Source organism: Schistocerca piceifrons, chromosome 3 (assembly GCF_021461385.2).
Source record: "Schistocerca piceifrons isolate TAMUIC-IGC-003096 chromosome 3, iqSchPice1.1, whole genome shotgun sequence".
Taxonomy (NCBI): Eukaryota; Metazoa; Arthropoda; class Insecta; order Orthoptera; family Acrididae; genus Schistocerca; species Schistocerca piceifrons.
Genome location: NC_060140.1, coordinates 346,661,984 through 346,679,006, shown reverse-complemented (window position 1 = coordinate 346,679,006; position 17,023 = coordinate 346,661,984). Strand labels below are relative to the sequence as shown.

The 17,023-nt window shown below is 40.3% G+C and overlaps 1 protein-coding gene across 3 annotated transcripts in view; it reads right to left on the bottom strand.

Moving 5' to 3' along the window:
- Positions 1–17,023, bottom strand: part of LOC124787631 — a 77,326-nt gene that overhangs the window by 22,145 nt on the left and 38,158 nt on the right. The window lies entirely within an intron of this gene.

Below are 17,023 nucleotides of genomic sequence, written 5' to 3'. Positions count from 1 at the left end.
CAATTTTGCAGTTGTTAATTGTTTCATCAGTTCTATAGTGTTTTATTGCCTACAACATGCACCTGTCACCTAAATATAGCATCTTTGACTAGTAATCAAAACAAACTGGGTCCCCTGGCCACTGCTTAAATTTTGAATAAAAATTATCAACAATGGTGGCCGAAGGTTTCCAGCATAAGAAGTCACCCTCATTCTGCCAACGGCCTTGTCAAAAAGCACAGATTAGTGGACAAAAGTTCAGGGCACTCTCTTGCTCTACAGGTGGGAAACTGTCCCAAAAAGAAAGAAGAATCAGCAATGAGCAACAACATGAGGTAGTAGAAGTCAACGGGAACCACTCCATTAAAGACACATAATGTGTATCCAAGTGACAGGTGGCTTGTAGCTGAGAAAGTGTCAAGATCTCTCCACTGCCAAATATTCTGGATTAGTTCCCCATTCAGATCTCCAGGAGGGCACTGCCAAGGAGACCATGAGAAAAAGATTAAATAACCTTCCAAATGGTAATGTTCAATGTGTCGATATGTGGGGTGTCAGAAGTTTGAACGTGATAGCGAAGGTAGAAAAAATGAAAAGGAAGATGCTGTGGCTCAATCTAAATTCAGTGGGGGTAATAGTGAAATGGAAAGAAGGCAAGCATTTCTGGTCAGATAAGTCTAGTGCAATTAGCAGCAGCAGCAGATAATGGTACAACGGAGGTAAAGCAGGGAGTGAGTTACTGTGAACAGTTCAGTGATAGGGTTTTCTCATTAGAAGCGACAGCAAAACAACACCGACAACAATAGTTCAGGTATACATGCCAAAGACTCATGCAGAAGTTGATTTTTTATATAAAAATCAGATACTGGATTGTGAGGCATACCAGGAACAGGTATAGACTCAGATCACAATTTAGTAATAATGAAGAGTAGGCAGAAGTTAAAGGGACTAGTCAGGAAGAAACAATGCACAGACAAGAACGACATGGAAGTACTAAGTACTGGGTGCAAAAGTGTTGTGTGGCAGTTGCATTGCGTTAGCAAGTGAACTGGTTTTAGCTCTTTGTTACATTACAAAACAAATGTACTACAAGATTTTACCATGCCAAAGGTGTCCAGTGCCAGATTTATTGTTCTGGCTCAGGAATTCAAACAAAATTTCATAGACACTGATGAAACTGTTATGCAAAGTACTATTTGCAATACAGGATTTTTGTCAGATGAAAAACACCAGTGAGACTACATCAAATAACATATGCCCAGCTCTAAGCATCAAATCACTATGACTCTTCAGCTCAAACAAATCACGGCACACACTATTATGAAATGGGTGTCAACAAAGTTTGCAAAAAGCCAAAATTTGAAGGAATTAAACATTGATTTGTGTGCAGCTATTACAAAGTAGTAATTCCACTCAACAAGGTGAACCACCCAGCCTTCAAGGGTTTTCTTGAAAAATATACAAAGATGTCAATGCCTGATGAGAGTACTTGAATAAAAAACTACATGGAGCCTGTTTACCAGGAAACCATAAAAAGAATCAAGGAGAAAGTGTCAGACATGGGAATCACTGTGGATGAAACCATAGACTCAATGGAACATTTTAGTTTTTCCCTTAGCACGGAACAAAGTTAAGACCATGTTGTTAAAACTGTATGCGCTGCAGACAGCCAATGCTAGTACAGTAATGCAATCAATTATGGACTTCTGCCAGAAACTCTGGCCTACTGGTATCAAGTCTGAAAAACTACTTCTTGTGGTTTCGGACCAGACTCCATACATGGTTTCAGCTGTTAACCAACTGAAACCTTTATTTCCCAATTTGAATCATGCAAAATGCTTGGTTCACTCCCTTCACAGGGTTTGTGAATCCATAACGAACAAATACGACATTGCAAAGCAATTCATCTCTGCCCTGAAGAAGACTTTACTGAAAGCTCTGAGTAATGCTGTGCCTACAGGGAAACCACCAGCCTGCCCCTTCCAAATTTCCCGATCATTACTCACTTAGGATCTTCGATTGAGTGTGCTGCTATGTTGTGTGAGAATTTTGATAAAATTAGAGAAATTGCGCTTTCTTTGAATCCAGCATGTGCAGGTGAAATTTCTAAGGCATAGCAATTCTCTTACCTGAGAAAATACATAACTCGCACAGAGAATTTTATTGTATCCGTAGTTACAAGTACCTCACTGCAGCTATTAAATGATTAGGGAAAAAAAATCCTGGAAAAGGAAAACAATGGAGTACATTTACTTCCACGAGGGAGCAGTTAGATGGCTTTCCCAAAGACAAATCTGAGTCTTAGTCCTCAGAAGAATCCACATACGGAGGAATTCACCACATCCGTAGAGTTGCCATTCCAAGTCAACGTGGATGTTGAAAGAAGCTTTAGCACCTAGAAACACATTCTATCTTCTAACAGAAACAGACTTCCTTTTACAAATGAAGAAATGCTTAATGTCTTTAAGTACAAGAGCTTTGTGTTTTTTCCTTGTTATTGATGAGTGATAATTTGATCTACATAGTGAGCACAAAGTCTTGCCCTGATTATAAAAATTTATAACAGAATAACTGTTTCACATAATAAGTTACATTTGATGCCGTTACATAGATTAGTGTTACTAGTTTTGTTTTTAAGACCACTTACATTAGTAAAACCTCCCCCCCCCCCCCCCCCACGAACCACGGACCTTGGCGTTGGTGGGGAGGCTTGCGTGCCTCAACGATACAGATAGCTGTACCGTAGGTGCAACCACAACAGAGAGGTATCTGTTGAGAGGCCAGACAAACGTGTGGTTCCTGAATAGGGGCAGCAGTCTTTTCAGTAGTTGCAGGGGCAACAGTCTGGATGATTGACTGATCTGGCCTTGTAACACTAACCAAAATAGCCTTGCTGTTCTGGTACTGCAAACGGCTGAAAGCAAGGGGTAACTACAGCCGTAATTTTTCCCAAGGGCATGCAGGTTTACTGTATGATTAAATGATGATGGCATCCTCTTGGGTAAAATATTCCGGAGGTAAAATAGTCCCCCATTCGGATCTCCGGGCGGGGACTACTCAGGAGGACGTCGTTATCAGGAGACAGAAAGCTGGCGTTCTACGGATCAGAGCGCGGAATGTCAGATCCCTTAATCAAGCAGGTAGGTTAGAAAATTTAAAAGGGGTAATGGATAAGTTAAAGTTAGATATAGTGGGAATTAGTGAAGTTCAGTGGCAGGAGGAACAAGACTTTTGGTCAGGTGAATACAGGGTTATAAATACAAAATCAAATAGGGGTAATGCAGGAGTAGGTTTGATAATGAATAAAAAAATAGGAGTACGGGTAAGCTACTACAAACAGCATAGTGAACACATTATTGTGGCCAAGATAGACACGAAGCCCACGCCTACTACAGTAGTACAAGTTTATATGCCAACTAGCTCTGCAGATGATGAAGAAATTGATGAAATGTATGGTGAGATAAAAGAAATTATTCAGGTAGTGAAGGGAGACGAAAATTTAGTAGTCATGGGTGACTGGAATTCAAGCGTAGGAAAAGGGAGAGAAGGAAACATAGTAGGTGAATATGGATTGGGGGTAAGAAATGAAAGAGGAAGCCGTCTGGTAGAATTTTGCGCAGAGCATAACTTAATCATAGCTAACACTTGGTTTAAGAATCATGAAAGAAGGTTGTATACATGGAAGAACCCTGGAGATACTAAAAGGTATCGGATAGATTATATAATGGTAAGACAGAGATTTAGGAACCAGGTATTAAATTGTAAGACATTTCCAGGGGCAGATGTGGACTCAGACCACAATCTTTTGGTTATGAACTGTAGATTAAAACTGAAGAAACTGCAAAAAGGTGGGAATTTAAGGAGATGGGACCTGGATAAACTGAAAGAACCAGAGGTTGTACAGAGTTTCAGGGAGACCATAAGGGAACAATTGACAGAAATGGGAGAAAGAAATACAGTAGAAGAAGAATGGGTAACTTTGAGGGATGAAATAGTGAAGGCAGCAGAGGATCAATTAGGTAAAAAGTCGAGGACTAGTAGAAACCCTTGGGTAACAGATGAAATATTGAATTTAATTGATGAAAGGAGAAAATATAAAAATGCAATAAATGAAGCAGGCAAAAAGGAATACAAACGTCTCAAAAATGATATCGACAGGAAATGCAAAATGGCTAAGCAGGGATGGCTAGAGGACAAATGTAAGGATGTAGAGGCTTATCTCACTAGGGGTAACATAGATACTGCCTACAGGAAAATTAAAGAGACCTTTGGAGAAAAGAGAGCCACTTGTATGAATATCAAGAGCTTTGATGGAAACCCAGTTCTAAGCAAAGAAGGGAAAGCAGAAATGTGGAAGGAGTATATAGAGGGTCTATACAAGGGCGATGTACTTGAGGACAATATCATGGAAATGGAAGAGGATGTAGATGAAGATGAAATGGGAGATATGATACTGCGTGAAGAGTTTGGCAGAGCACTGAAAGACCTGAGTCGAAACAAGGCCCCGGGAGTAGACAACATTCCATTAGAACTACTGACAGCCTTGGGAGAGCCAGTCCTGACAAAACTCTACCATCTGGTGATTAAGATGTATGAGACAGGCGAAACACTGTCAGACATCAAGAAGAATATAATAATCCCAATCCCAATGAAAACAGGTGTTGACAGATGTGAAAATTACCGAACTATCAGTTTAATAAGTCACAGCTGCAAAATACTAACGCGAATTCTTTACAGGCGAATGGAAAAACTGATAGAAGCCGACCTCGGGGAAGATCAGTTTGGATTCCGTAGAAATGTTGGAACACGTGAGCCAATACTGACCCTACGACTTATCTTAGAAGCTAGATTAATAAAAGGCAAACATACGTTTCTAGCCTTTGTTGACTTGGAGAAAGCTTTTGACCATGTTGACTGGAATACTCTCTTTCAAATTCTGAAGGTGGCAGGGGTAAATTACAGGGAGCGAAAGGCTATTTACAATTTGTACAGAAAGCAGATGGCAGTTATGAGAGTCGGGGGTATGAAAGGGAAGCAGTGGTTGGGAAGGGAGAGAGACAGGGTTTTAGCCTCTCCCCGATGTTATTCAATCTGTATATTGAGCAGGCAATAAAGGAAACAAAAGAAAAGTTCGGAGTAGGTATTAAAGTCCATGGAGAAGAAATAAAAACTCTGAGGTTCGCCGATGACATTGTAATTCTGTCAGAGACAGCAAAGGACTTGGAAGAGCAGTTGAACGGAATGGACAGTGTCTTGAAAGCAGGTTATAAGATGAACATCAACAAAAGCAAAACGAGGATAATGGAATGTAATCAAATTAAGTCGGGTGATGTTGAGGGTATTAGATTAGGAAATGAGACACTTAAAGTAGTAAAGGAGTTTTGCTATTTGGGGAGCAAAATAACTGATGATGGTCGAAGTAGAGAGGATATAAAACGTAGACTGGCAATGGCAAGGAAAGCGTTTTTGAAGAAGAAAAATTTGTTAACATCAAGTATAGATTTAAGTGTCAGGAAGTCGTTTCTGAAAGTATTTGTATGGAGTGTAGCCATGTATGGAAGTGAAACATGGACGATAAATAGTTTAGACAAGAAGAGAATAGAAGCTTTCGAAATGTGGTGCTACAGAAGAATGCTGAAGATTAGATGGGTAGATCACATAACTAATGAGGAGGTATTGAATAGGATTGGGGAGAAGAAGAGTTTGTGGCACAACTTGACTAGAAGAAGGGATCGTTTGGTAGGACATGTTCTGAGACATCGAGGGATCACCAATTTAGTATTGGAGGGCAGCGTGGAGGGTAAAAATCTTAGAGGAAGACCAAGAGATGAATACACTAAGCAGATTCAGAAGGATGTAGGCTGCAGTAGGTACTGGGAGATGAAGAAGCTTGCACAGGATAGAGTAGCATGGAGAGCTGCATCAAACCAATCTCAGGACTGAAGACCATAACAACAACAACAACAACATTAGTAAACCTAAATGTGTGCTCGCTTGGTAGCTCAGAGAATGTCGAGGCGGTATTCCAGTTCCTGCCAGGTGTTTCATAACATGTGTTCTGCCGCAGCACCCACAGCAGCTTGTATCCTAATCTTCAGTTCGTCGATGGCAGCAACTGGTGTGACTAATACTCTGCCCTTGATATAGCCCCAGAAAAATAAGTCAAGGGGCGTAATGTCTGGAGAGCGGAGTGGCCAGGGTGTTGGACCGTTCCAAGAATCCACCGATCCGGACATTACTCCCCTCTCCAGACATTACGCCAGACTTTTTTTTTTTCTGGGGTTATATCAAGGACAGAGTCCCTGTCACACCAGTTGCTGATGTCGTCGAACTGAAGGCTAAGATACAAGCGCTGTGGTTGCTGTTACAGAACACGTTACAAAACACCTGGCGGGAAATGGAATACCACCTCGACATTCTCCGAGCCAATAAGGGAGTATATGTCGAGGTTTACTAACATAAGTGCTCTTACAAAAAACTAGTAACACTAACCTATCTAACGGCATCAAATGTAATAAATTGTTATAATCAGGGTAAGACTTTGAGCTCACGCTGTACTTGTTTGTAATTGAATAAACTAGAATAGACGAAAGAGAAACCGTTGCATTAGTTCAATAAACCAGCACCTTTAATTGCTTTCTTTAGCTTATTTTTTCACGTTTTCCCTTCCTTTTTCACCTGAAATTTGCACATAAAAATCCTAACCCTGCTGACGAAATTACTATACCCAGTGAAAGTGAAGAAGAATTACAGGATCTGCTGAATGAAATGAACAATCTAATGACGGCAGCATATGGAGTGAGAGTATATCAAAGAAAGATGAATGTAATGATAAGTAGCAGAAATAAGAACAGTGAGAAACTTAACATCAGAACTGAGGATTAGAAAGCATGCAAAGATAAGGAATTCAGCAACCTATAGAGTAACATAACCTATGATGGACAGAGAAAGAAGGATATAAAAAGCAGCAGTCTTACACTGGCAAAAAGGACATTCCTGAACAAGAGAAGTCTACTAGTATCACACATGACCTTAATCTGGGGAAGAAATTGGGAAAGTTTGTTTGGAGCACAGCACTGTATGGTAGCAAAACACAGACTATGGAAAACTGGAACAGAAGAAAATTGAAGCATGTGAGCTTTGGTGCTACTGAAGAATTTGACAATTAGGTGGACTGATAAGGTAAGGAATGAGGAAGTTCTTCGCAGAACTGACAAGGAAGGATTGTATGGAAAACACTAACAAGAAGGGACAGTATGCTAGGACATCTTTTATGACATCGGGGAATAACTTCCATGGTATTGGTGTGAGCTGTAGAGGATAAAAACTGTAGAGAAAGATAGAAATAGGAATACTTTCAGCAAATAATTGAGAATGTGCTTTGAAAGGGCTACTCCAAGATGAAATAGTTGGCACATGAGAGGAATTCTTGGTAGGCCACACCGAACAAGTCAAAAGACTTAAAAAAGAAAAAAAGGGTATTCAATTATTTGCTAAAACACTTTCTATAGCCTAGATCGCATGAATACTTTCTTATTTTTGACAAATGATTTTGACTGACTCTTCTGTCATCTTCTGATCTCCAAAAATTATTTTAGTTTGACATGTTCCATTCACTGATGATCCACTTTAAGACACTTACAACTTTAATACACTTACAACTGCCATCCATTTCTACCATATGCATGGTCTAAGATGGATCACCAATATATGGAACATCTCAAGGCAATGTTAACATATGTGCTAATTACATTTCACTGTATATTTTGATTTTTAAGACTTAACTATAATCTGTGAGTGCTACAAATATGGACATGGCTACGGGTTGCTTCAAACATCCTGATGGAGACAAGGGTCAATGGCATATGCCTACCACAAAGTGGATTACTCAGTGGATTCATCAGTGCCTTCCGACTCTACTTCCTTATGAATAACAGATGCTGCTTATTTTAAAAAGAAGAAGGGGGGGGGGGGGCAGAAAAAAATGCTCAATGCTCATGTTCTTGGGGCTTAATTTTATCTGGGATAAAATGAAGAGACAGACCTTGCAAACTCATCACATTTCTCTCCTTTAATGTGAAATTACAACGAGCTCAACACATCCCTGCTGACAATTCACACTTATTTCTGAAATATGGAACATGCTAATGCCGAACTACCTCCACTGTTACTGCCCTGGTGAAACTATTACAACTGACGAGTAGTTACTTCCAAGCGAAGGATGGTGCAAGATGCACATTCAATTTGTTTACGCCAATAAACATGACAAACACAGACTAAATTTTTGGACAGTTGCAGATGTGATATCCGAACACATTTGCAATGCCTTATCATACCTTGCCAACATGACAGTCAGCCATTGGGAGAGTATGCAGTTCTTAACTTCATGAAGCCATTTATCAACCAAGGACGGAATGTTATAAAAGACAGCTTCTTCACGTGCCTTCAGCCTGTCGAGAAATTTCAACAGAAGGAAACATCCTTAGTGGGAACGATGAACAAGATTCACAGAGCAATTTCCAAATGTCTAAAGGACAAAAATTCTCACATTCCACTATGATCTTGAAAAGGCTAATAAGCCAGAGTGCATCCTGATAGTGTACCAAGGGGAAAAAAAAATAAGAAACTCATTATCATCAGTAAACTCTTGAGTAACTTACTGTTGAAAGTTTGGATCCCCACCAGGTCGGATTAAATGAAGACATCAAAGCAATTCTACATCTACGTCTGCATATATACTCCAAAAGCGACTGTATGGTGTGTGGTGGAGGGTGCCATATATCACTACTAGTCATTTCCTTTCCTAATCCACATTCTATATGCAAATAGAGCAAGCGGGAAACCCTATCTACAAGCCTTCATACAAGCCCTAATTTCTCACATCTGATCTTCATGGTCCTTATGTGAAATGTATGTTGGCAGCAATAGACTCAATCTGCAGTCACCCCAATGCCCTGGTTCTCTAAATTTCCATAACAGTACCCCATGAAAAGAGCATTTTTTCTCCCTCCAAGGATTCCCCTCTGAGTTCATGACGCTTCTGCACGATGATTGAACCAGCTGGTAACAAATCTTGCAGCACATCTCTGAACTGCTTCGATGTCTTCCTTTAACTCTGCCTGGTTGGTATCTCTCACATTCTAGCAGAACTAAAAAATAGGCAGCACTAGCATTCTATATGCTGTCTCCTTTACAGATGAGCTACACTTTCCTAAAATTCTCCCAGTTAAACAAAGTTGATCATTCGCCTTCCCTAATAGCAACCTGAAGTGTTCATTTCATTTCATTCGCTTTGCAATGTTGAGCTTAGATATTTAATCAATGTCACTGTGTCAAGCATCACACTACTAATGCTGTATTTTAATGTCACAGGATTTCTTTCCCTACTCATCTGCATCAACCTACATCATTTTTCTACATTTAGAGCAAGCTGCCATTCCCCCACAAAAACTGGGAATTCAGATATGTAGACACACACACACACACACACACACACACACACACACACACACACAGAAGCAGTGAGCAAAAAAAGGAAAGAAGAAACCAAAAACTCTTACCTTACGTAACACCACAAAGTATGGTGTCAACGTTATTGATCAAATGATTTGTAAATATTCAACTAAGGTTGCTTGCATGAGAAGGCCGACATGTTCTTTACAACATACTAGTTATTACAGCAATAAATGTGTGGATCATCTCCAATCAAATATTTAAAAATAACCTGAAGAGTAAGGTACTCATACTTCAGCTCTTACACCAACTCACAAACATGATATAACAAATAGAGGGATAAAAGCAATAAAGCCAATCAAACAAAGAAACAGCTGGGGAAAAAAGGAGGGGTGGGGGGTGGGAGGTGGAGAGGGGGAATTTCAAACTGGAAAGTGCAAAGGAAACAAGACTAGCAGCGTCTGTGAGGAATGCAAAAAAAGCTGTCTGTGGACAGTTTGTATGCTAAGTATCAATAATATAACAAAGGTGTGATTTCGATGTTTAGAGGGGGGGGGGGGGGGAGGGGGGGGGGGGAAGCAAGTGAAATAAATTAAGAAATGCCAGGCACTTTAGAATTAAGTGACATATTGGGGAGGAGATGCAACATTTTGTATCCAAACCAGTTATCTAAAGGTGTTAGAACTTCAAGGTAAGGTTTTGACTAAAAAATGTATATGACAAAAAAAGAATGGAAAAGGTATAAGTCTTTATTTTAACAATTTTGTAGATATTTAATGCAAATGAATCCTTCCCGCTGTTCTAGAGTATCATATTTTTGGCTGTTTTACTGTTAAATAGGGAAAAAACATTCACAAATGCAGTCATTGAAATGATGTGAACTCCAAGTTCAGAGTAACAAAAGATACAGCATGGAACATTATAGTGTAACTGCCAAATAGTGAATTGCTGGCATGCATAACTCTGGTCAGCCAGACAACTTACTGTGCAAGAATGAATAAAGATCATAATGAATATGCAACCCTTACTGTCTTCTTTTAGATAAATAACATACAGTTTTGAATTTAAAACAATCAGCTGAACCAACATAGTCCTATTCTGCTCCTCCTTCAGTTAATATTTTCAGTGGAAACATCACTCAATTTATAACTTAGAGGTTTATCAACTTTAATTTTAGTAAAGCACTGTACTTAAAATCTTAGTCATTTCCCCCCCTTTCCTCTCCTTTTCCACAACTCTTCTTCTGTAATGGACTCCAAATTATACACACTTGTTATTTCTTTTATAATTAAAGTTCAATGTCGGCCAATTGATTTTCTTTCAACTATGAAAAACCTTATGTCCTCCCCCACCATTCAAACAAATGTGTGTAACTTTCACTCTGTTATTCTATTTAACACAAATTCCCCAGTCCGGTGTCAATTATTCTGATTCCTAATGCTCCTTCTGCTTTCTACATCAACTTATTTAACTTTCAACGAAACACTGAACCAAGCAGCCAACAAATTTTAGTCTGTCTTTCTTTCAGACAGACTGCCAGCATTTAACACTGCTGCCACCCTTATTTTTATTTCCTTCTCTACACCCAAGCACTTTTCCAACATCACAAACCAAAAGTAACTACTTCATTTTCAGAGGTTTGTATCTTTATTACAGTTGTTTGTTGCAAATAACAATAAATCATCACTCCCTAATCTTAACTATATTCTCCATTTGATTTCTCATGAGAAAGTCTTATTGCTGGAGGTCAGTAGAAGAAAGAGACAAGTAGGAAATGGAATAGGACCCCGAGGGGAAAAAATATAGTGAATTGTAAATGATAATGGTATGATGTAGTATATCATATTTTCTGTTTGTAAGTTTCCATCAACAAGAGTTATTAGTGTTGGGGCAGTGGCAATCTTTTGTACTCTTAATTGTTCGAAGAACTACAATCTCTGGTTCATACCGCATTGTCATGAATAAAGAGGAAATTGCTGGTGACTGTAAAAACAGACATAGCGTACATACATGCAAATGATTCTGGCTTGAGTACACCATTTTGTCAACTGTCTTTATGAATACATTATAGAACAGAAAAAATGTCCTACTTGACATAAATAGTGAGACAAATTAAAACTGACATTTAGAAGTTCTAATTCACAGCTGCAAACCACCTGACTTCCTTTCCCATTATCAAGTCTTGTCATGGCATCACCTGGACTTCCATTCTCATTATCTAGTCTTGAGAAAGGCATATTGATAGTTTTTATGTGGCTCCAGGATCTGACTTCAGTGACAATTTCTTATCCTATTTACTTCCACCAATTATGCCGATTATTAACTGCCTAACGGGCACATCCTGCTCACAGTGCAGCTATTTATCAGCCATGGACTTAGACTTTTAAAAGATTATTCCAAAAGAATTACTTGAAGGAAACTAAAAGAATTAAAATAATCCAAACCCAATAAAACTATTATGGATTTTAAAATTATGAGTTTAGTTAATACATGTGGACAAAATTCACTACAAATTCTAGACGGTTTTTATCCACTTAAAGAAATTCGTAAATATAAACATCAGGATAACTTCAATGAACATCAATAACTGATTACATAATAACTGGAAAAAAGAGCCTTAAAAACAAACACATTAGAGCATACTCAAGAGTTTGCCACAGTGGTCATCATCCAGTCAACTCTAAAATTATACCTACATATGTAGATATGACAAGCAATGAAGAAACTGTTAATAATGAGGATTACTTCAAAAATGAAATAAATATTCCAATGTATAATGTAAATAGTGCAGAAAACGGAAGTACAGTGGTTTTGCACAGAAAATAGTTAGATGAAAAATTAGAAATGCGGTGACACAAAAAAAGAAGAAAAAAAAACACTTGGAAAACTACATATAATAAAATTAATAACATTATTAGAGGAAAAATCAGCTAATAGGCATTGAGAATAATGACAATATTGACAAAAAAATCTAACAAAACACAAAAATCAAGTATTCTGGTGAACAATATTAGGAAAAGAATAGATTGCTATTGTAAAGATGACAAATCAAGTTGCAGACAGACACAACAAGAAGATTGTTACACATTTAGCTTCTGGCCAAAGCCTAGTCCGGAAAAGAAGAAAAGAACACACATTCACAAAAGTAAGTACACATGACCACCATATCTGGGAGGTCAGGCCAGAATGCCAATGTCACATTGAGTGGCAATCCGGAGTTGGTGGATGTGGGATAGCAGAGTACCGATGGGGGTTGGAGGGAGGGGGGGGGAGGGGGGGGGGGGGGGGGGGGAAGGTAGAAAATTGTGCTGCCTGGCGCCACATGCACAGACTAGATGGAGCATGCTGCCAATCACAATGTTGTGAGACCGAGGGCAGACATATGGGGGTAGGGGGGATGAGGAGTAGGAAAAAGGAGAGGAGCAGGGAAGTGGAAAGATGAGTTGGTGTGTTGCCACAGGTCAGCATACAATGAAGAGGAGGATCCAGATGACTCAGGTTGTGAAGCAGCCACTAAAATGAAGCATTTTATGTTCAGCTGCTTGTTGTGTCGTAGGGCTTTCTACTATATTCTTGGCAACAGATTGTCAGTGACCTGTCATCCTGGTGGACAGCTGGTTGGTCGTCACACCAATATGTATGCAACGACAGCAGCAGAGCTAGTATAAGACATGGCTGCTTTTTTAGGTGGGTGACAAGAATGTAATATGAAGTGGGTGGATTGGGCACATCTTGCACCTGGGTCTTCCACAGGGATGTGATCTTTGTGGTAAGAGGTTACAAATAGGAGTGGCACAGGGATGGCCCTGACAAAGGCTGTTGTTCAGTTGTTCCAGTCTCAAGGTGGTACTGGGCCACAAAGGGGGCACTCCTTTGTAGATGGTTCGCACTCCTTTGTAGATGGTTCTTGAGTGTCGTGGGAGAATTGGGGGTGTGTGGGGAAATAGCATGGGAGATCTTTTTGCAGACTAGTCTGTCTGTCTGTCTGACAGCTGTGGTGAGACCCTCATCATACTGGGCAAAGTATATGTGCTGCCCTCCAGTGGCCAGACTGTACAGGAGGGATTTTTTGGTGTTGAAGGGATGACAGCTATCGAAATGCAGGTACTGTTGGTGGTTAATGGGTTTAATGTGGACAGAGGTGTAGATGGAGCCATCAGAGAGGAAGAGTCAACATCCAGGAATGTGCATGCTGGTTCAAGGTGGACCATGTGAAGTGAATGGGAGAGATGGTGTACAGGTTCTGAAGGAAGGAGAATAGGGTGTCTTGGCCATGATTCCAGGTCATGAAGATGTAATCAATGAACCTGAACCAGACCAGGGGGTTTGTGGTTTTGAGAGGCTTGGAAGGATTCCTCTAGATGGCCAATAAACCAGCTGGCAGAGGAGGGTGCCATGTGTGTGCCCATGGCTGTGTGATGGATTTGTTTGTATACCTTCTCTTCAAAGGAAAGACAGGGTGAATCAGTACGATATGTTAAGACCACTGGATGTGGGTGGAGGGGGGGGGGGGGATTCCACAGTTTACACAGTATTTAAAGGAAAGGAGTGGGATTGGGCATTTAGCCAAGAACAATGATACTTTTCTGAATTAACAAATAATTTGTAATGGAAATAGTGTGCTATTCTTCACATAGGGATTCTTCAAATACAGTTGTTGAAAATTATAAACAAAAGACTAAATGATAAGATTGGTCTTGCTGTGGAGGAGACGTGCGAGGTCAAATGGTGACGTAATCTACACTCAGCGTAACCAACAGAAAAACGCAATTTTGACACTACAACTCCTGGTCGCTGGTGTTGGCAGAAATGAAAAACAAGGAAGTCGACATGAAGTGTTCTGGACGAATCTGATATGAGACAAAATCGGACGACGGACCCACCGGACACCTTTTACTGTGCCACTTACATGCAGTTATCATTGTAAGCAAAATGGTTATCACCATGCGTGAATGTGCAACAGTTTTCTTGCAATTCTTGCTCTAAGGGAGATACGCAGGCTGCTAGCTTGTTGATGTATAGAATATTTAACAACCTAAAACTGGCAGTATATTTACAATGTTCAGCCGATATTTTTATATGCCGGTATGTCGATATTTTTTCCACCCATACATTGATATTTTTTTCGATATATCATGGCCCGATAATGATATTGTTTAAAATATTGATATACTGGATTCCTGATATCTATAAAAATATCAACAGTCCTATTCACAACACAGCCAATCTGGATCCTCCCCTCCACCTACTGTCCCCACATCCTCTAGCCAACAGTTTCTGTCACCCCTTTCATGTCCCCACCCCTTCACTTCTTGCCACACTCTGCCAACACACCCACCTGTCAATCCCCTTCCCTGCTCCTCCCTTTTCTGCTCCCCTCCCCCTTCCCACATCCCTGCCCCACAGCCTCCTAATACTGTACCTGGCAGTCTTCTCATGTCTCCATCTAGTCCCTGCACACTTCTCCAGACAGAGCTCTTCTCTCCCCACACCCGGACTCTTCTGCCCCTCTGCAATCAAGATTGCCGCTGAACGTAGCAGTTGGATTCTGGTCCGAGTTGCCAGAGAAAGCAGACATGAATGCTGGAGGTGTGCTCGCTTGTATGAATGAGAGAGTGTTTTCTTTTCTGATGAAGGCTTCGGCCGAAAGCTAAATGCGTAGCAGTCTTTTCATTGTGCCTGGCTGCAACTCGACATGTCATCTTTACGGTGAGTAGCAATCTACCCTTTTCCTAATATCACTGATATTCCAACCTGGACTTTTCATTGTTTCAATAAAGAAACGTTCAGCCTTGAAAAAAATATTCCGAGGAATTGTTGACAGAAAATAGGAGAGAATTGTCGAATATTATTAATAACGAAACAGAGATAATAAAAAATAATGACTCTGGACATAGAAGTCCAATATCAATTCTCTCACAATAGAAGCAATTCAGAACCCATACGAAAACTCTACAGCAAGAATAAAAAAATGGAACTTTCCCTCATCTGGATTTAAAGTTATAAAGGAATTCTCTCGGGATGCAGCCTATCGCCGATACTTTATAAAATACACTACGCAACACAATTAAGGAGCCATTTTTTCTAACTACCTTTGAAATCTGACTCAACAGTGCCAACAACCTCCTCCTGCAATGGTACAAAAGTGAGACACCCTGCAACATCAGCCTTTGGCTCAGCAACACTTCAAACAGTAAGCTGTTAAACACATGAGTAAAAAAGGACAGATCTCAGAAGTTCATGTGATGTGTAAGATGGGTTAATGATGTCATACTGGCACCATGTTTTACCACTATTCTGTCCAACACCATTGTGGACGTGTCTCACAATTGGATGTTGTCACGTCTCCTCTTACCCACATTTTATCCCCTTCTTTTGACACCTCTACAATGGAAGTCAGAACCCTGTGTTGAAATCATGGTTTTCTTAAGGGCAGTGCGGAAAACGTTTCAGACACACCACTGCTCAGTACTGACATGAATACGCCTCAGGGGGTGGCACAAAGGGTGTAAATGAAATTACCTCTTCCCTTGGGGCTTTGGTTCTCACACACTCAGTGGTCAAAAACAGCAGTTTGCAGTGGGATCAGCATCAGGATGACATTCTTCACTATCTTTGACTGTTGATATCCTCTGGACGATTCAACCCATCTCTAAGCAAATTGTGGGCCTGCAACTCAACTGAACATGACTGCAGCCTTTTAGAGTTTAGCAGGCAGTGGGAAATTTTTGCTCTAGTGTACAGGGTGAAACAACTAGGGTACATTTAAAATCATTCAAGGAAATTTGCATTTGATCTGAAGCAGCAAAGCAGGTTTATGATTTACAGTTTTCCAGTAGCATGATCACATTGTGGGGCAAGGAGGGGATAGGGGAGGGTGGGTGTGACATTGACAACTGCGTGACTAAAAAAGCAAATGGTCCCTCTGAGACAACCTGGTTCGGCAACACCCTTGGTGTCACCCGTGAACCTTGTTTTAGCATTTTACAAATGGATCTGTACAGAAATGGTCACTGATTACTTAGCGCCAGCATAACAGACATATTTTTCGATATCATGGAGCTAAGTGATGCTATGTCGCTGAACTTGCACCTGCTACCTGCTGACCACATGCAAAATCTAAGGGGTGTTGAAAGGAATGCCCATCATGCCGACACCAGAGCCATGCAATGCGATACATTTGCCTGCCCGAGACTGCCTGCGGCCAACTGCTAAAATCTGCTGCCCACACCGTGGACAGTTGAGTTCACCTGTACTGGGAACAGAGTGCACGAGCCACAATGCTTCGTCAAGGCCCGCAGCTTGGTCAAGTGCCTAGCTGAGTCCAAGTGTCAATAGGCGTCAGTGCAAAGGGAAACGGACAGAGCTGGCAAAGTGGGAATGACGGGCCACATATTAGCAGATAGCTTTCTGAATTACCAGCAGTCTTCTGAGAATGGTGAAGTTTTGATGTGTCAGGAAGAGTTTGTTCTTGGGCCTTTGAAAATAAAAATAACTCTTAATGTAAAATAAGGGGTGTAACACAGTAACGTGCAATACAATAATGAACATAAATACAAGCAACTTTTTTTGGTTTATACAATTCATCCTT